Source organism: Salvelinus fontinalis, chromosome 2 (genome assembly GCF_029448725.1).
Source record: "Salvelinus fontinalis isolate EN_2023a chromosome 2, ASM2944872v1, whole genome shotgun sequence".
Taxonomy (NCBI): Eukaryota; Metazoa; Chordata; class Actinopteri; order Salmoniformes; family Salmonidae; genus Salvelinus; species Salvelinus fontinalis.
The window spans coordinates 60,346,131-60,363,436 of NC_074666.1; the positions used below are offsets into that span (position 1 = coordinate 60,346,131).

General features: G+C 45.1%; 1 protein-coding gene across 1 annotated transcript in view; it reads right to left on the reverse strand.

Moving 5' to 3' along the window:
- Window positions 1-16,203, reverse strand: part of LOC129822421 (parvalbumin-7-like) — a 51,798-nt gene extending 35,595 nt beyond the window's left edge. The window contains exon 1 of the mRNA XM_055880702.1: window positions 15,949-16,203. The gene's annotated coding sequence lies outside the window, so the exon portion shown is untranslated. The remainder of the gene's footprint in view (window positions 1-15,948) is intronic.
- Window positions 16,204-17,306: the final 1,103 nt, after the last annotated feature.

Genomic DNA, 17,306 nt, shown 5'->3' on the forward strand with positions numbered 1-17,306 from the left:
CCAATTTTGACTATTTTGTGTATGTCCATTACATGAAATCCAAATAAAAATCGATTTAAATTAGGTTGTAATGCAACAAAATAGTAAAAACGCCAAGGGGGATGAATACTTTTGCAAGGCACTGTACTTTAAGTATTCAGACCCTTTACACAGTACTTTGTTGAAGCACCTTTGGCAGCGATTACAGCCTCAAGTCTTCTTGAATATGGCGCTACAAGCTTGGCACACCTGTATTTGGGGAGTTCCTCCTGTTCTTCTCTGCAGATCCTCTCAAGCTCTGTCGGGTTGGATGGGGTGCATCGCTGCACAGCTATTTTCAGGTCTCTCCAGAAATGTTAGATCAGGTTCAAGTCTGGGCTCTTAGCTGGGCCACTCAAGGACATTCAGAGACTTGTCCCGATGCAACTCCTGGGTTGTCTTGGCCCTGTGCTAAGGGTCAATGTCCTGTTGGAAGGTAAACCTTCGCCCCAGTCTGAGGTCCTAAGCGCTCTGGAGCAGGTTTTCATCAAGGATCTCCCTGTACTTTGCTCTACAACCACTATACTTCACCGTGGGGATGGTGCCAGGTTTCATCCAGACGTGACGCTTGGCATTCAGGCCAAAGAGTTCAATCTTGGTTTCATCAGACCAGAGAATCTTGTTTTTTTGTACCCTTCCCCAGATCTGTGCTTCGACACAATCCTGTCTCGGAGCTCTACGGACAATTCCTTCGACTTCATAGCTTAGTTTTTTTCTCTGATATGCACTGTCAACTGTGGGACCTTATATAGTCAGGTGTGTGACTTTCCAAATCATGTCCAATCAATTGAATATAGCACAGGTGGACTCCAATCAAGTTGTAGAAACATCTCAAGGATGATCAATGGAAACAGGGTTGATCTGAGCTCAATTTTGAGTCTCAGAGTAAAGGGTCTGAATACTTATGGAAATTAGTTATTTTGGTTTTCACTTTGTCATTTAGGGGTATTGTGTGTAGATTGATGAGGACATTATTTTATTTAATCAATTTTAGAATAAGGCTGCAATGTAAAAAAAAATTGGGAAAAAGTCAAGGGGTCTGAATACTTTCCAAATGTACTGTATATGGTTAAAGTATTTGGTTTCTCTTCAACTCTCTCTTTCTCTCTCACACATTCTCCCTTTCTATCGCCATCTCTCTCTCTTTTTTTCTTTCTCTCTGCCATCTTCTTATGTCCTTTTACTGTCCACTCTATTACTCTTTCTTTGTTCTCGGAGATGACAGAGAGCACTATTAAACATGCACAACACACGTGCACATGCACACACACATGCACACTCTTTTTGGAAGTCAAGAACATTGACATTCGCCTGGCTTGCGCAACTTTTTTGATTCTGCCCGTTGAACAAACGAACGAACGCAGAGTCCCAGGAGAGTAACGGATACTATTCAGCCATATCGGCCCAAAGGTCGAGCTATTGATCAAGCTTTAAACCCGCTCACACCCTCTCATGCTTCACAGAGCCTGACGGTCAGAGGAAGGACTAGGGTTTGATATTACGCCCATACTGTCAGCAGCTAGCGAGCAAGGACCCGATAGTGCTCACTCTTAGATTATCGCGCCACTGTAGGCTATTTTTTTTATGCCTGCCGTGTATATTTCTCTCTCTGCCAGTACATTGTGTTTTCTTCTGCCTACACAGAGAGATGGAGTCATAGAGAGACGGAGTCATAGAGAGACACATTATAGGCCTGCCTACAGTATATGATGAGGATGGTTCATGACCCTGTTGGTTCCCCTCGGGTCAGAAGTCAGTGAGTCAATGTAGGATGAGGTTCACTGTCGTGTTAACAAGTAGGATGGGTCCACGTCGCCTAGGGAGGAGAGGAGAGGAGAGGAGAGGAGAGGAGAGGAGAGGAGAGGAGAGGAGAGGAGAGGAGAGGAGAGGAGAGGAGAGGAGGGACAAGTGTGGTGTAGTGTAGGGTCGGAGGGTTAATTCCAGGGTTGGGGTCAATTCAATTTCAATTTCAGTCAATTCTAAAAAGTGAACCAAACTCCAATTCAAGTTCAAATGTTTCCTAATTGAAAAGCATTGAAGTTAATTTGAATTTCATTGTACTTCTTGAATTGACTGGAAATTAAATGGAATTAACCCCAACCCTGGTTAATACAGACGCATAATAACTAACTGAGTTGTAAACTGTATTGTGACTCGTTCCACACAATTACGGGTTGGTGAAAGGATATGAGTTATCTTGGAGGTTATACTCACTGTCCAAAAGGCAACAATGCATTTGAGAAGGAGCCTGCTTTTTAAAGACATCACGCTAGAGCAGAGAGCCACGAGTGCTCAGTTCAGTTACTCACATACTAATGTTGCCTCTTTCTCCCGAGGCACTTAGATGCCCACACTTTCACACACGCTGTCTCTCTCTCATATCCTTCCACTGGCTTGCTCTACCTCACTTTTTTTCATGTCTTCCACTATTTCTCTCTCTATATCTTAGTCTCACAGGTATCGGCAGAGGGGTTTGAATGTGAACACAAAGACGGGACTAGTTCATCTGTAGCCAGGCTTGGCTAGAAGCTCTTCTACTAGTGAAAGACACACATGATAAAGACTATCAGACTGAGGGCAAAATACTAAATATTTTTGGGGGTTGTAAGGACATTTGAACTTTTTAACCAGTACTTTCTCTATGTCTCATTCCTCTTATAGAGCATAGGCAGTGGGTAAATCAACAGAACATAGACAAGGATCACCTGGGGCCTCATATATCAATTTATCTCAAATACTATTTACAAACGGATTTCAGAATGTTCATACGCGTAGAAAAAGTGTGATTATAAAACAATCCAATGAGTGTCATAGACACACCGGTAGGAGATCACCATTGATAAATGGCAATCGTTCTCAGCCTTAGTGCTCGTGCATGACCTTGGCTATTTGCATTTCGAAACAGCCCCTAATTAAACAGGGTAATCCCAAGGAACTGACCAGGGTTCAGAACAATGACAATCTATTGAAGTTGGCCACTGTTACCATTCTGCTACCAACCTTGATTTACTGTTGCCGTGATGATACTGGAATCTGCTCAGAATGCCAGCATTGGTTTTTAACCTGAAGTGGCCCTGCCAATAAGCCACCTGAACTAGAATTGGAGTTGACAAGATGAGTGGGGGGGAGAGAGAGAGGGGAGGAAGGGGGAGGCTGGGAGAGAGAGAGAGGGGAGGAAGGGGGATACTGGGAGACAGACAGGGGGGCATAATTAGGAGAGGCGTGTGAGGCTTGTGAGGCTTGTGAGGTGGCAGCGCCCCGGAGGGAGGAATGGAAGTGAGGGAAGCCTCGGAGGAGGGGAGCTGATAAGTTAAACTGCTTCAGTAACGGCCCAGTGGATGCTGCTCTGAGCAGAGATAGATACGGTGTGATTGAGGTGCCATGCTGCTGGCTTGGCTGAGTTTTCTCCTCATCGCTCTGCTCCTCCAAATGCAACCAGCGCCAAATGAAATGCAAGAGTGCCACCTCCTCTCCTCTCCTTTACTCTCCTCTGCCCCCTGTATTTCTGTCAATTGTTCAAATGGAGTGGAAATCTGTGGAGCTCAGTAGTATTCTACCTGCCAGACAGGAGGCACCTCACCTGCCCTCTCCCTGTCAAGGGCCTGTTATGCATGTGGAATCACCAGTCTCTTCTCGCAGATGCCTTAGCTAGCTAGAGTACATGTTTAATCAGCCCATTTGAAGGACTCTACTTAGTTATTAAATAATACGCTACTCTTTATTAAAGAAATATATATATATATATATATATATATATATATATATATTCCGCTCTGCTCCTTCTCCAAATGGTTTTTGGTTTGTTGCATGCAACTCTCCAGTCCTTGGCTCCCTCTCTCCGGTTTCTGTGACATATTTCCTCTCTCTCTCTTTAGCTTTCTCCATTGATAGCTTGCTCTTTATCTATTTGTCAAATGCCTTCTCACGAGATTCTCTTGAGCCTCTTGAAACAGCAGAGATTAAGATATTAAGAAATTATGTGACTGTCTGCCAGCCATGTTGACACTCACTTCTCTCTCTCCCTCTCGCTCTCGCTCTCTCTCTCTCTCTCTCTCTGTGTTTCTCTCTCTCAATCCATTATCATGACTGTATCATTTGGCTCCTGCCCCCTCTGTTCCAGGTGGTTTAGATATAATAATAACAATGAGGACCAGATGTACCTTGGCAGAGAGTCAGTGGCTTTACGTTAAATAACATCAGGGTCGTATTCATTATTGCCAGTGGCGGTTCTAGCTTGTATGGCTCCCTGGGCAACCCCCCCCCCCCCCCCCCCCAAAAAAACACCATTCTGCACTACTTGTAATTTTTATTCAGACGTATAAATAATCATAACATTTAAAACTATATAAATATAAAAAATATATACAAAAATAAGTAACAAAGGCAAAAAAAACTAATTGTAGTATATAAATACAAATAAAGAACATAATCAAATTATTACACTATTACCCTATAGCTAACAAAAAGCACAAATCCTATATCATACAAATACACAAATAGGATAACACACTAATAAAGAAGAGAACCTGATAATTACACTATTGCACTTCAAACAAGAAACACACAAACTACATTGCACAACTAATTGCATTACTAATTGCAGTACTGTACAAAGATAGAGGTGTGCTATTTAATAGATTCCTCCACTCCCTCTACCTCAGGCTTCCAGTGTGGAGACCTCAGGTCAACCAACCCCCGCCCCCTCCCCATCTCGTACTTCTGAGTGGGAGACCTTCCCAGGCAGTAGCTTGCCTAGCTCACAAACTAGAATCAGGGTGCCCACTCCGACAAGGTTAATTGACCCACAGTCCCATATGGTGACATGATATCATTGACGTGACATGCAAATGAGCAATTTAACCAGTACCTTCAGAACAGTCCCGTGAGATCATAGTTGTTTTTTAGCCCAAACTGTTCAGGCGCAACAGACAGAAGTTGGCACATTGGCGGCACCGACTTCAGACGAGTCCCATGAGACGAGTCCCATTTTTGTGAGAGGATCGATTTTCGGGATGTCTCCTGGTCTGACAAACAAAGCTGTAGCTCTGCCACTTTCCACCGTGGTTGTGGAAGGCGGACATCGGCGGATGTGGTGGATTGAGACGCAGCCCATACCAAACAGATATCTCTAGCTTAAACAGACGGATTTTGGTGGGGATTTTTTCTTATTACGTTAATTACTCAACTCAACTTTTTTTTAAGAGCCACTATTTCCAATAACACTTAAGACTATTCCATCACTGTCATGCAGTGCTGGACTTGGACTGAAACAGGTTCCGGGAATTCATTTTGGGTGCCGGTATTGTTTATATTTAGGTGCTCCTGTGATGTTATTCCACTGCTACTTCATCTGATTTGATGGGTCTTTATTTGCCTTTATTGGTAATGACATCATGACATGTGATCTCCCATATAAACACACACATTCTGTGATCATGGGTAAAACGTTGAAGTCTATGGTAATCCACTGGCAGTGAAGGGTTTATGGACAGTCAGTAGTGCTCTTCCTCTCTCCACGGAGCCTAACACCCAACATATGTGACAAGTCTCGTCTCAGCAGGGGGGCAGGAGTACTCTGAACAACTCTGAACTGAGCATCAATTCACCACATGGGAACAACTCCCAACAAATGGGCTCATCGTAATAGTTGCAATGGAATGGATGGAAAGGTATCAAACACATTTCCTTGTTTTTGATACCGTTCCATTTATTCCATTCCAACCATTACAATGAGCCCTCCTCTTATTTATTCACCCACCAGCCGCCTCTGGTTCAAATTGGCTCCCCCTCCAAATATGCTAAGAGCGTTTGATTGAGTCTCGAGTGACAACTGCCAGATGGGCAGGGATGGGAAATGCTCTTTCGGTATTGAACCCCTTCTGTACCTTCAAGGACAATATGTATATGACTGCATTCCACTAGTCAATGTTAGATTGTCGTGATATTTACAGATAGCTATTCACACCATAAAAAGTGTCCTATAGGTTCCACTACTAAGAGGGACTATCTGCAAGGACAAAAACCACAGCCCCTTTCAAGCATGAGTGCCTTACACGGTGTGATGTAAGGGCTTATTTTTTTTCTGAACTATAAAACTCTACTGTTCACCCCAATTTTCCTTTGTGTGTAGAGAAAGACACTAAATCAAGTGAGACAGATGTTTTCGCCCCCAATGCTGTGTGTGTGTGTTTGTGATTGGGATTGAGTGTATGCGTGCGTGTGCGTGCGTGTGCGCGTGAGAGAGAGAGAGAGAGAGAGAGAGAGAGAGAGAGAGAGAGAGAGAGAGAGAGAGAGAGAGAGAGAGAGAGAGAGAGAGAGAGAGAGAGAGAGAGAGAGAGAGAGAGAGAGAGAGAGAGAGCAGTATCCACAGGGGCAGGCCACTGTAGTGAACAAAGGAGGCTAAAAGAGGTCATGGTGGTGTCAGGAGTGTGTGTGTGTGTGTTTGGGTGTGTGTGTGTGTCTAAGTGTGCGTGTGTGTGTCTAAGTGTATGAAGGGGATTCCTGTTTCCTTTAGTATAGTGTGAGTGGCAGCCAGGCCTGTCCAGGATGAGTCTGATGGGTTTTGATGGCCACTGAGGGTGACAGAGGATCCTGGGGGAGGAGTGAGAGAGAAAGAGAGAGAAAGAGACTATGGGGAGGGGCTGGATATCAGGGTCCTGTGTATCACTTAGCCAACTAGCATGGTGCTGAGGCTGAGGATTCGTACATCCGCAGAACAGTGCCTGTCCATCCATCACACACTCCTTCATCTTCCTTTATTTTCTTGTCTTTTATCCCTCGCTCCTCTGGCTCCTCTCCTCTGTCTCTGGTTTGCATTTTCCTTTTCTCATCGGTTTCTTTCTTCCTCTCTTTCTTTCTTTCTTTCTTTCTTTCTTTCTTTCTTCTCGCATGCCCTCCAGCACCTCCCTTTCGACGGTCCTCCTCCTTCTTCCCATTTTCTCTTGCTCTTTTCTTCTCTGTTTCTCTCATTTCTTCTCCTCTCAGCTCGTTGTCTGCATCAGGCTGGTCTAAGCCTCTCTATTGTGCTGGATCCTTTCTTTCTCTTCCTGGGACAGATTCACTTCTATTCCCCATTCTCCTCATGCCCTAGGCTTACGGTACCAAAAAACTAAAGCGCAACACAATTTGTATTCTGCGCTAGTCTTTGATAGAGGGGAGGAAGGGGGGGGAGGGCTAGAAGAGGGATGAAGGAAGAGGGAGACAAGGTTTAAAGTCACAGTCGTGGGCTGCTTAAAATTGTTGAACATACAATTTGTTTGGGCGTTACATTGTCAGCACATTCTCTGTTTGTCTGGGATTTAACCCATGGTCCTTGCAGGCTCCGAACACAAAAGCCCAAAACCCTATAATTGTGTTGTTATCGTAATAACTCAGTAGTAATAGTAATTCAGTCTTCTTCTTGCACAGCTCTCAAAATCGTAATTACGGATTATCGGCAAATAAGTAGTACATTACATAAGTGGCCTATCTGTCAGAACTTTGACATGACATCACGTCACTTTAATATGTTTTGTTGTGTGTGGTTGTTTGCATCAGACTAAATATAAACCAGATATCGAGTATGTGTTCATGTATTTGCATTAGCTCTTGATGTGTTTCCTCGTGCAGTGTGGGTGACTGGGTGGGTGCCCACCATCCACGCAGATCTGCACATTCCTCTGCTCATGTTTTTACTGAGTGTGTGAGTGAGTCAGGGTGTGTGTGCGTGTGTCCGTGTGTGTGCTTCAGTGTAGATTGTTGAAGTGTGTCTGTGTATTCAAAGAGAGAAGCTGAAGCCCCTGTCCCATTGGCAGTGGCTTGCCTTGTCAGCAGTAGTGGCAGCAGAAACTCGGCCACCTGACAGCGCCTCTTGTCTTGCAGAAGTGTGTGTGTGTGTGTGTGTGTGTGTGTGTGTGTGTGTGTGTGTGTGTGTGTGTGTGTGTGTGTGTGTGTGTGTGTGTGTGTGTGTGTGTGTGTGTGTGTGTGTGTGTGTGTGTGTGTGTGTGTGTGTGTGTGTGTGCACGCTCGGCCATATAAACCCTCCATTGACCTTGCACCATAAAAGCCAGTCCAGCACTGGGCTTCCACTCCTCCTCTACTGCTCTCCTCTCTTACTCTGACACAGTCTTCACACTCTGCTGGTGGGAGCCGGGGCCGAGCCTGAGGCAAACTGAGTTGAGTGTCTCTCACAGCTCCACACAGAAAAGAGGTAGGGAGGAGGAGAGAGATGGAGAGGAAAGAGGGAGAAGGGGATGCACACATTCATGGTTCTACAAAGGAACGATATGCGTTGTCATTCATAAAGATAGAAAATAGAGCGAGATTAACACAATCTGAAAGAGCTAAAGGGGCTGTTGGCAACTGGGCACACACACACACACACACACACACACACACACACACACACACACACACACACACACACACACACACACACACACACACACACACACACACACACACACACACACACACGGTATGATTGTGTGTGTGTGTGTGTGTGTGTGTGTGTGTGCGTGCGTGCATGCGTGCGTGCGTGTGTGCGTGTGAATCTACAGTACTACAGTATCATGACCAAAGCCCATTCACAGATAAGGCTTCAACCTAACACTCCCAAATAGAGAATGACATTCAAGTGAATGAAGCTCATCAGTGTAATAAGCGATAAACAGAGACGTTTAGCGCTGGCTATACTGCAGGCCCCTTGCTCACACTGACATAACGATTGCATCCAAAATGGCACCCTATTTGCTAGATAGTACACTACTTCTGACCAGGGCCCATAGAGCTCTATTAAAAAGCAGTGCACTATGTAGGGATATAGAGGATTTTCGGACACAGACGGGATTGCATGTTTCCTGCATTCAGATGATCTCTATGATGATCAGGGGCCAGTCCGGAATGCTCCCAGCTCCCGTCTAAAATATATTAGCAGGCCGGCAAAGCAATGGGAGAGAGGAGGGGAGAAAAACGTCCATCATCCTCTTCGCTCATTTTCAGGAATGTATGATAATATGACAGCTGATGTGGAATATGATGAATATTGGTCACAACGAATGATATTCCAAGTCCTGCTTATCCCTTGTATCACACTGATAATGCAATGACATCTGGTCATCGTAGTCATTGCTAGGAATAGAATACAACACATTGGAACGGAATAGAATAGAGTTTGGTAACTTCTGCACTTTTGCCCACTAAGTTGTTCTTTCTTGGCATCTATTCTCTATGCAGGGAGTAGAGAACAGTAGTTCTAAGATTGAACTGTTCTGCCAGGGACCAGGCAGCGGTCTTCTGTAAGGGACTAATTGTGTAGCCGGTAAGTGGCGGGTTCATGAGAAACCTCAGGAGGAGATGGAGCAGAAGTTTGAGACCTCATATAGGGAATGCAGCAGTATCTCCATCTACTCATCCACTTGTCTGTGAAACAGTGCCCCCTGTCTCACTTCGATGAACTGCGGTGCAGGGGGATGCTGTTTAAAGGACACAGAGCAGGAGTACACTTTTGCAAATGATGTTGGGTAAGAAGCGTCATTTGTTGTGCTGTGCGTGTGTACGTGTGTACATCTATGTCTATATCTCATCCGCATCCACTGACTCTCCCAAAAGAGTAAGGACCTTAAGTCACACCGCATCAAAATAGGTCATAACGTTGCTTTATCATCCCATTTACTTCACCAAAAACTCCCTCCCTCCGTGACCCATAAAAAGACAAATCTCAATCCACTTTCGTCTCCACTGCCTCGTCCCAGATGACTTCCATCCATCCCATCACACTAATGATCTCATTTAGGAGTTTGTGGAGGTTTTAATTGCTGGGCCTGACTCCTTGCAGCGCTGCGGTGACCTCTGTGTCACTACTAAAGTTAGATTCGCTCTCAGCGACCTCTGTGGCTCGGGCGGTTTAAAAATACGTTGGCCTTAAAAAAATTGCATGGCCAAAATCTCTAAAATAGATCGACTGAACTTTGGCACAAAGTGGGAAGTGTCCCCTTTTCACACCTTCGTTTGGATAGGGAGAGCGCTGGTGATAGAGAGAAAGGGAGAAAACGAGTGAGGAAGAGAGGAAGAGAGAGAGAGAGAGAGTAAAAGAAGATACAAGAAAACGAGTGTATTGCAGGTGTGGTGGCAATTACATCAGCGCCTGGATATTCAACAACAGAAAAAACCCTCATCCATCAAAACAATACAACAGTTTCCCCCTCCACACATTAATACACTTACTGCACGATAACACAGGTAGTTTGTAAAACTAGAATATCGGAAATCTAGATGCAAATGTAGACGGAACAACAGCTGATGTTCCAGCATCATGCATCATTAGCGCTAGCCTGGCAGCCAGTCTGTTTCTGCTCTCTTGCCAACTCCTTATGGAATGCCAATGGAGTAGGGAAAAGCACAAACAGATCTGGGACCAGGCTACATTAGCACCACAGTCATAATTCTCTATTAGCAGGTGACTCAAAGGTATGGCTCCCTTCCAGCCTCTGGCTTCCAACTTCCAGCCCTGTAATGACACTTGGTCCCACATGTGCTTTCATCTGATCAGTAACACACACACACACACACACACACACTGCATACATACACACAGTCTTATATAACTAACCTTGTTGGGACACACAATTCAGTCCCATTCAAAATCCATTTTTTTCTAACCCCTAACCATAAACATAACCCTATCCCTAACCCTTACCCTAACCCTAACCCTAACCTTAACCCCAAAGCATTATGGGCATTATGAGTTGGAGGATGATGTCTAAGTGAATTTTGTTGGCCAAAGTTCAAGAGATGAATGCATTGCATTGGTGACCTGACCGTGGGAGTTTATGTAGGTGGGGATGGAGGGATGGAGGGATGGAGGGATGGAGGGATGGAGGGATGGAGGGATGGAGGGATGGAGGGATGGAGGGATGGAGATGGTATTGTGCTGTTCTGCTGAGCAATGGAAAAACTAAACGTCCTCTTCCGGAACGGTGTGTGTGACCTCTCGCTATGTGTGCATCTAGGTGAATGGGTTTATAAGTGTGTGTGTGTGTGTGTGTGTGTGTGTGTGTGTGTGTGTGTGTGTGTGTGTGTGTGTGTGTGTGTGTGTCTGTGTGTGTGTGTCTGTGTGTGTGTCTGTGTCTGTGTCTGTGTCTGTGTCTGTGTGTGTGTGTGTGTGTGTGTGTGTGTGTGTGTGTGTGTGTGTGTGTGTGTGTGTGTGTGTGTGTGTGTGTGTGTGTGTGTGTGTGTGTGTGTGTGTGCGCACAAGTGGGGGTTAATGCAAGAGTGTGTCTCAACACAGAAATGAATTGTCATGAGTGTCAAACTAAGTTGGGATCAATCCCCACAATGCTGACAGGCAGGCAGGCAGCATTGTTGGGATCAATCCCCACAATGCTGACAGGCAGGCAGGCAGCAGCTTCTGAGTTTCCCACTCCTTACAGCAGTGGAGGCTCCTCAAAGGAGGAAGAGGAGAACCATCCTACCCAGTGATTTTTTTTTTTTTTGTAAAACGTTTAAAAAGTTATCCTTTTTAGATCAATCTCTACTAAATATATTCAAATGTCCCCAAATAATTTATAAAAATTATTTTGCAATGAAGGTCTACAGTAGCCTCAACCACACTCTGTAGGGTAGCACCATGGTGTAGCCGGAGGACAGCTAGCTTCCATCCTCCTCTGGTTTATTCCTAAATGAAGGATAAGCAAGAGAGAGAGATAGAGAGAGAGATTTCATAATTTAAAAAAAATCTGTTTCACTTACTTAGCTAGCAAGTGCAGCTAGCTAGTTTAGCCTACTCAAATACCCTGCTCAAACAGAGGGACGCTATTTTAGCTAGCTGGCTATGAATTGCCAACACAACACTGGAACTCTTCCATGTCAAGGTGAGCTGCTTACTGACTGTACTTACTGACTGTACTTACAGACTGTAACGTTACTGCATGATTGTAGCGGGTTTACTAACACATTAGTTCTATTAGCTATGTTGACTATGACATTAATTTAGCTAATATGGTGACATCGATGCAAGCTGTGTGTAGAGGTTATGATATGGTTTGGCTTGAAAAGGTTTTTTCACCTGGTCACATACAGCTGATTTGTTGTGCATTGAAGTCCACAAACAAAGGGAAAGGGTAAGAGGAGGAGAGTTCATGGATGCAAGAAGGAATACAACGTGGCTGCTATGAAAGTGAACTGTGTTTATGCATGATCAGGGGTGTATTCATTCTGCTGATTCTGTTGAAAAAAAAGTTTCTTAAAAGAATGCAAACGTTTGCAACTGTTGAACTAATGATTACACCCTAGATCAGCTAGATGCAGGCAAGAGCGTGCAAGACGGTATTGAATGTGTCACTGTCTGTCATCTCAAATGTTTCCCTCCACCTGTGTGCACCTACGTTGTAAACTTTAATTCATAGGCTAGGTTGTACCATCCTCATGATGGGTATAGGGAAAATTTGAGAATTATGTATTAGCCTAAACCTATCAATGATATATTGAGCTGAGTGAATGGAATATGAATGACAGTCATCCAATATGCTATAATAGAAAGAAGGCCATGCTCACAAAAAAAAAGACCCTTCCTTATCTTAAATGGCACCGACCGCCACTGCCTTACAGTATAAGTACAGCCTGCCACTTCAGCAAAGAGAGAGGAAAATACTCTTTTCTTTCTCGTCCCCCCATTTATTCTCCTCTTTATAATGATGGCGATCTGTTTTTTAATTAACGCTCTGCACCGGAGGTCGATTAACTCTGTGTTAATTGCCTGTTTTTACTGTCAAAATCTATCAATGCAAATTGAGAATAGCTTTGTTAAAATTCATTCAATTTCATCTATCAGAAATGCACATTAAAAAATATATTTTTTATGGATGTGGCTACTTGCAAGTAGCCTTTTAAGTGGAGGAAGCTACATATTATAGTCACATCTCTGTACACTCTTAGAAAAAGAGAACTGAAAAGGATTCTTTGCCTGTCCCCATAGGAGAACCCTTTGAAGAACCCCTTTGGGTTCCATAAAGAACCCTTTCCACAGAGGGTTCTACATGGATCCCAAAAGGGTTCTACCTGGAACCAAAAAGGGTTCTAACTGGAACCATAAAGGGTTCTCCAATAGGGACGGCCGAAGAACCCTTTTGGAATCCTTTTTTCTAAGAGTGTAGTTGTGGGTGTGTTTTTGAATTGCGAGTGATGCCTTTCGGACCGTAGAACGCAGCTGTGCATTAGTTTCATACAGTTCAGTTCTGAGGCTGCCCACGTAAAAATTCAAACACGCACTCTGGATCCGTCCGCACACAATTAGCTGGTCCTATCTAACATCTAACAACCTCTCACCTACACAATCCCACACAACAAATTTCTCTTCTTCCAAGTAATCATGACATTTTCCTATTCTTTCACCCACTGGCACCCAGCTAGCTACCCACTCACTCAAACTCACTCAAACATACGTGCGCTGCACACACAGAAAGGCACCCACACACGTCTATGTGGAATTGTAGAAAATATATAGATAATAAGTAGATCTGTAGTTTGATATATGTGGGGATGCTAAACTGGCACTGGCACACTGGTACTAGCAGGCTAGATTGATCATCTCTGTTGGATTGGTACTCTAATCCCATCCACGTTCCATGGTGTCATTAATCTGCCCGTGGCTGAATCAGAGACAGGGATCGGGGATGAGATATGCTTCATTAACTGCGGTGCTACATTGCGCTGAAGAATGCCTGCTCTGGGCTGGTCCGGTTTGTTTGCACACACGCACACACACACACACACACACACACACACACACACACACACACACACACACACACACACACACACACACACACACACACACACACACACACACACACACACACACACACACACACACACACACACACACAATAACATGCTTGAATTACTCCACTATTTTAGACAGGGTTTGTGGAGAGACACCTCAAGAAGAAGGAGGATGAAAGTCACTCTAACACACACTGCAGCGGCAAACCAAACCAGAGGCTGAACCCATGAACACATAGCTGCCACCAAGCAGAAGGTGTACCACACAAGAACTCGGTTACCCGCACTGACACAACCCTTAAATTTCTCCAGAGTCCCACCCTTCCACCATGCTCCCGTGCACACCCCCATCACTCCTGTCCTGTGCTGTACTGGGTATCCCAGCAGATCCCAGCTGCCACAAATGCGACAGACACTTCGGCGGTATATTTCACAAGGTCGTATTTCACACTCCAAAGAGCCGCTCGCCTCTAAATCAGTGAATCCCTAGAAATTCATGAGATGATATAGACTAGAGTCACGCATCACACCCCTCACATTCACTTCTAATGAAAGAGGAGTGATGGGGTGTGAGATACTATATGTAGTGAAAAAGAGATGGAGGATGGATGGAGCAGGGGAAAGAAGTATCTTTCTACACACTGGGAACCGACGTCAATTCAAAGTCTATTCCAGGTCTTTTTTGTGAATGGGATTTTACGGAGAGGCAGAGCTGCCGCTGCTTTCCGCTTTCTGCAGCTGCACAGCTGATACACCAACATTTTCATGACATTCGCTCTATCCCTCTCTCTTACAATCCCTATCTCTCTCCGTCTCCCTTTCTGCATTCCTGCCCGCTGCATGCATCAAACTGTTCTCTCTTTCTCTATTCTACACATTTCTTTCTATATTCCTCTCTTCTTACAAGTAACAGTGCACTGCATTACCGCCTACCTCTCCACACATCTCTCTCTCTCTCTCTCTCTCTCTCCATCTCTCTCTCTCTCTCATTCCATCTCTCTCTCTCATTCCATCTCTCTCTCTCATTCCATCTCTCTCTCTCTCTCTCTCTCTCTCTCTCTCTCTCTCTCCTCTCTCTCCTCTCTCTCTCTCTCCCCTCTCTCCTCTCTCCTCCCCCCATATGTACTTCAGGTTTGCCCGTACTTTGCCGCACCAACGACTGTTTCCCAGAAATGTAACGTCACTCTTACAGGCTGCTGTTTGCATGCCAGGAGTGCCGCTCTGTTTCTACAGATGTTATCAAAGGGGAGCAATCTGGAGTGAGAGATGAGGCAATCAGGGAGTAGGGGAGTAGGGGAAAGGAAGGGGAGGGAGGAGTTGAGGAGGGAAAGTGTCCCAAAGTCTGTCGCAAAGTCACACTGATCGTCTTTGTATCTATAGCCTGCATTATGACAAGCGTGCCAACCCACACCGGCGACATCACTCATTATTTCCATTTGGACCCCCCCCTTCCTCAATACATTACATCTTGTATTAAAGTGTACACGCCTACTCAGTTCATCTCTCTCTGTTAGTCTGCATGGTGTGTGCTGCCGGAGCAGCCGCTCAAGCACAGCATTAGCACCAGACCCACAGAAGAGCTATCTAATAGACTTTCTATTCCCCTTCTCCCTCCCGCTTTCCCTCTTTCCCTCTCACCCTTACTCAATCTCATTCTCTAATACAGTACACACACACACACACACACACACACATTGAAGCAAACACACACCGCTCGGGGACTAATCGGAGTCGCCAGAGTTCAGCTCTTGTTTGTGAATGGGATTTTACGGAGAGGCAGAGCTGCCTCTGCTTTCTGCAGCAGCACAGCTGATACACCAACATGTTCATGACATTCTCTCTATCCCTCTCCATCCCTCTCTCCCTTTCTGCAATTCTGCCCGCTGCATGCATCAAACTGGTCTCTCTTTCTCTGTTCTCAGACAGTTTCCTCAAGACACCTAATTTCAGTCGGAACATCTCTTTCTACATTCCTCTCTTCTCACAAGTAACAGTGCACTGCATTACCGCCCCTCCTCTCCACTCCTCTCTCCCTCTTCTTTTTCCACTTCATCTCTTCTCATTTCTGGTTCTCCCCACTCCCTCTCCCTTTCTTTCCCTCGTCCTGTCTGCCTCCAGCATCAGTGATAGTTGAGGGAAGCAGAGCCCCTCTCATCTTCCCTTATTTCTTACCTTTGTGAGAGTCTGGGTCCCGGTTGGTGCTGGAGCTTCAGTGGGATCGTCGGACGGTCAGGCGGACGGGCAGAAGGACAGAAAGGACGGACCAGGAGCCTGGGAACCTTCTGTGAGCCAAAGAGAGAAGGAGAGATAGGAAAAAAAGGGAGCGAGAGAGAGAAAAAGGTAGAAAGAGAATGAGAGCGGGCGGTGCTGCTGAAGAGGGAGAGGGAGCGCTGAGTGGCTGGAGGTGAGATGAAGGGGAGAGAGAGAGAGGGAGGGACAGATAAATGGAGAGGGAGGGAGAGAGGGAGAGAGGGCTGGATTGGGATAGGAGGGTATTTTGTGATGTTTAAGAGGAGGGATTGCAGCAGTGGAGGGAGATTGTGGAAGAAGGGATGGGGAGAGGGAGGGTCGCTAGGAAGATGGAGAAGAGTGGAGAGAGGAGGGAGGGAAGTAAGAACTTGAGGCAGAAAAGGAATGAAAAAGTAATGGAAAAGGGAAGAGTGAAGGAGGAGTACAATGTGGAGCGAGGGATGAACCCCCTGTAGATGAAGTGCTGATGAGAGATGGAGAAATGGAGAGAGTGGCAATGAGAGATAAGAGAGAATGTCAGTTTGTTCTGGGGCCTGGGGTGAGTGCACTTAGGAGTGAAAGGTTACGGGGAGGAGGACAGAGGAAGAAAAGAACAGGCTATTTTGAGGCTATTTTATACAAAATGCATCTAGACAGTAGAAGTTCATGTTCCAACCTTGCCCCTAAAGCTCTCCAATTGCTAAGGTAGAAGTCCACTCTGACATCTCACTCACTGCAAATCAACTGAGACACCTTCACCTATTCACAAAGCAACTTGTGATGGGGTTGCTAATCAAGGATCAGGTCCTCCCTCAATAATTTTGATCTAAAAATCTAAGTTGACCGTAGATGAGACACTTGTGAATTCCAGGACTAACACTGAGCCAAGGTCTAGAACAGCCAGCCAAGTCTTATAGACTAGACATAACATACTAAATGTAAATCTGGGACACTCAAATTATGATATGTTACGTTTGGTATAGTTGCATAAGACAGACGGTTACTTATGGCAAAAACGATCGAGCTGGGTGGGTAGGCGTATAACGTGAACGTCTAGCAACCCGAAGGTTGCGTGTTTGAATCTCAGCACAGACAACTTTAGCATTTTAGTGAAATAGCAACTTTGCAACTACTTACTACTTTTTAGCTACTTTAAACTACTTAGCATGTTAGCTAACCTTCCCTTAACCCTAACCCTTAACTCTTTAACCTAACTCCGAACCTTAACTCTAACCTTAACCCCTAAGCCCTAGCCTAGCTAACATTAGCCACCTAGCTAATGTTAGCATTAGAGACTTAGC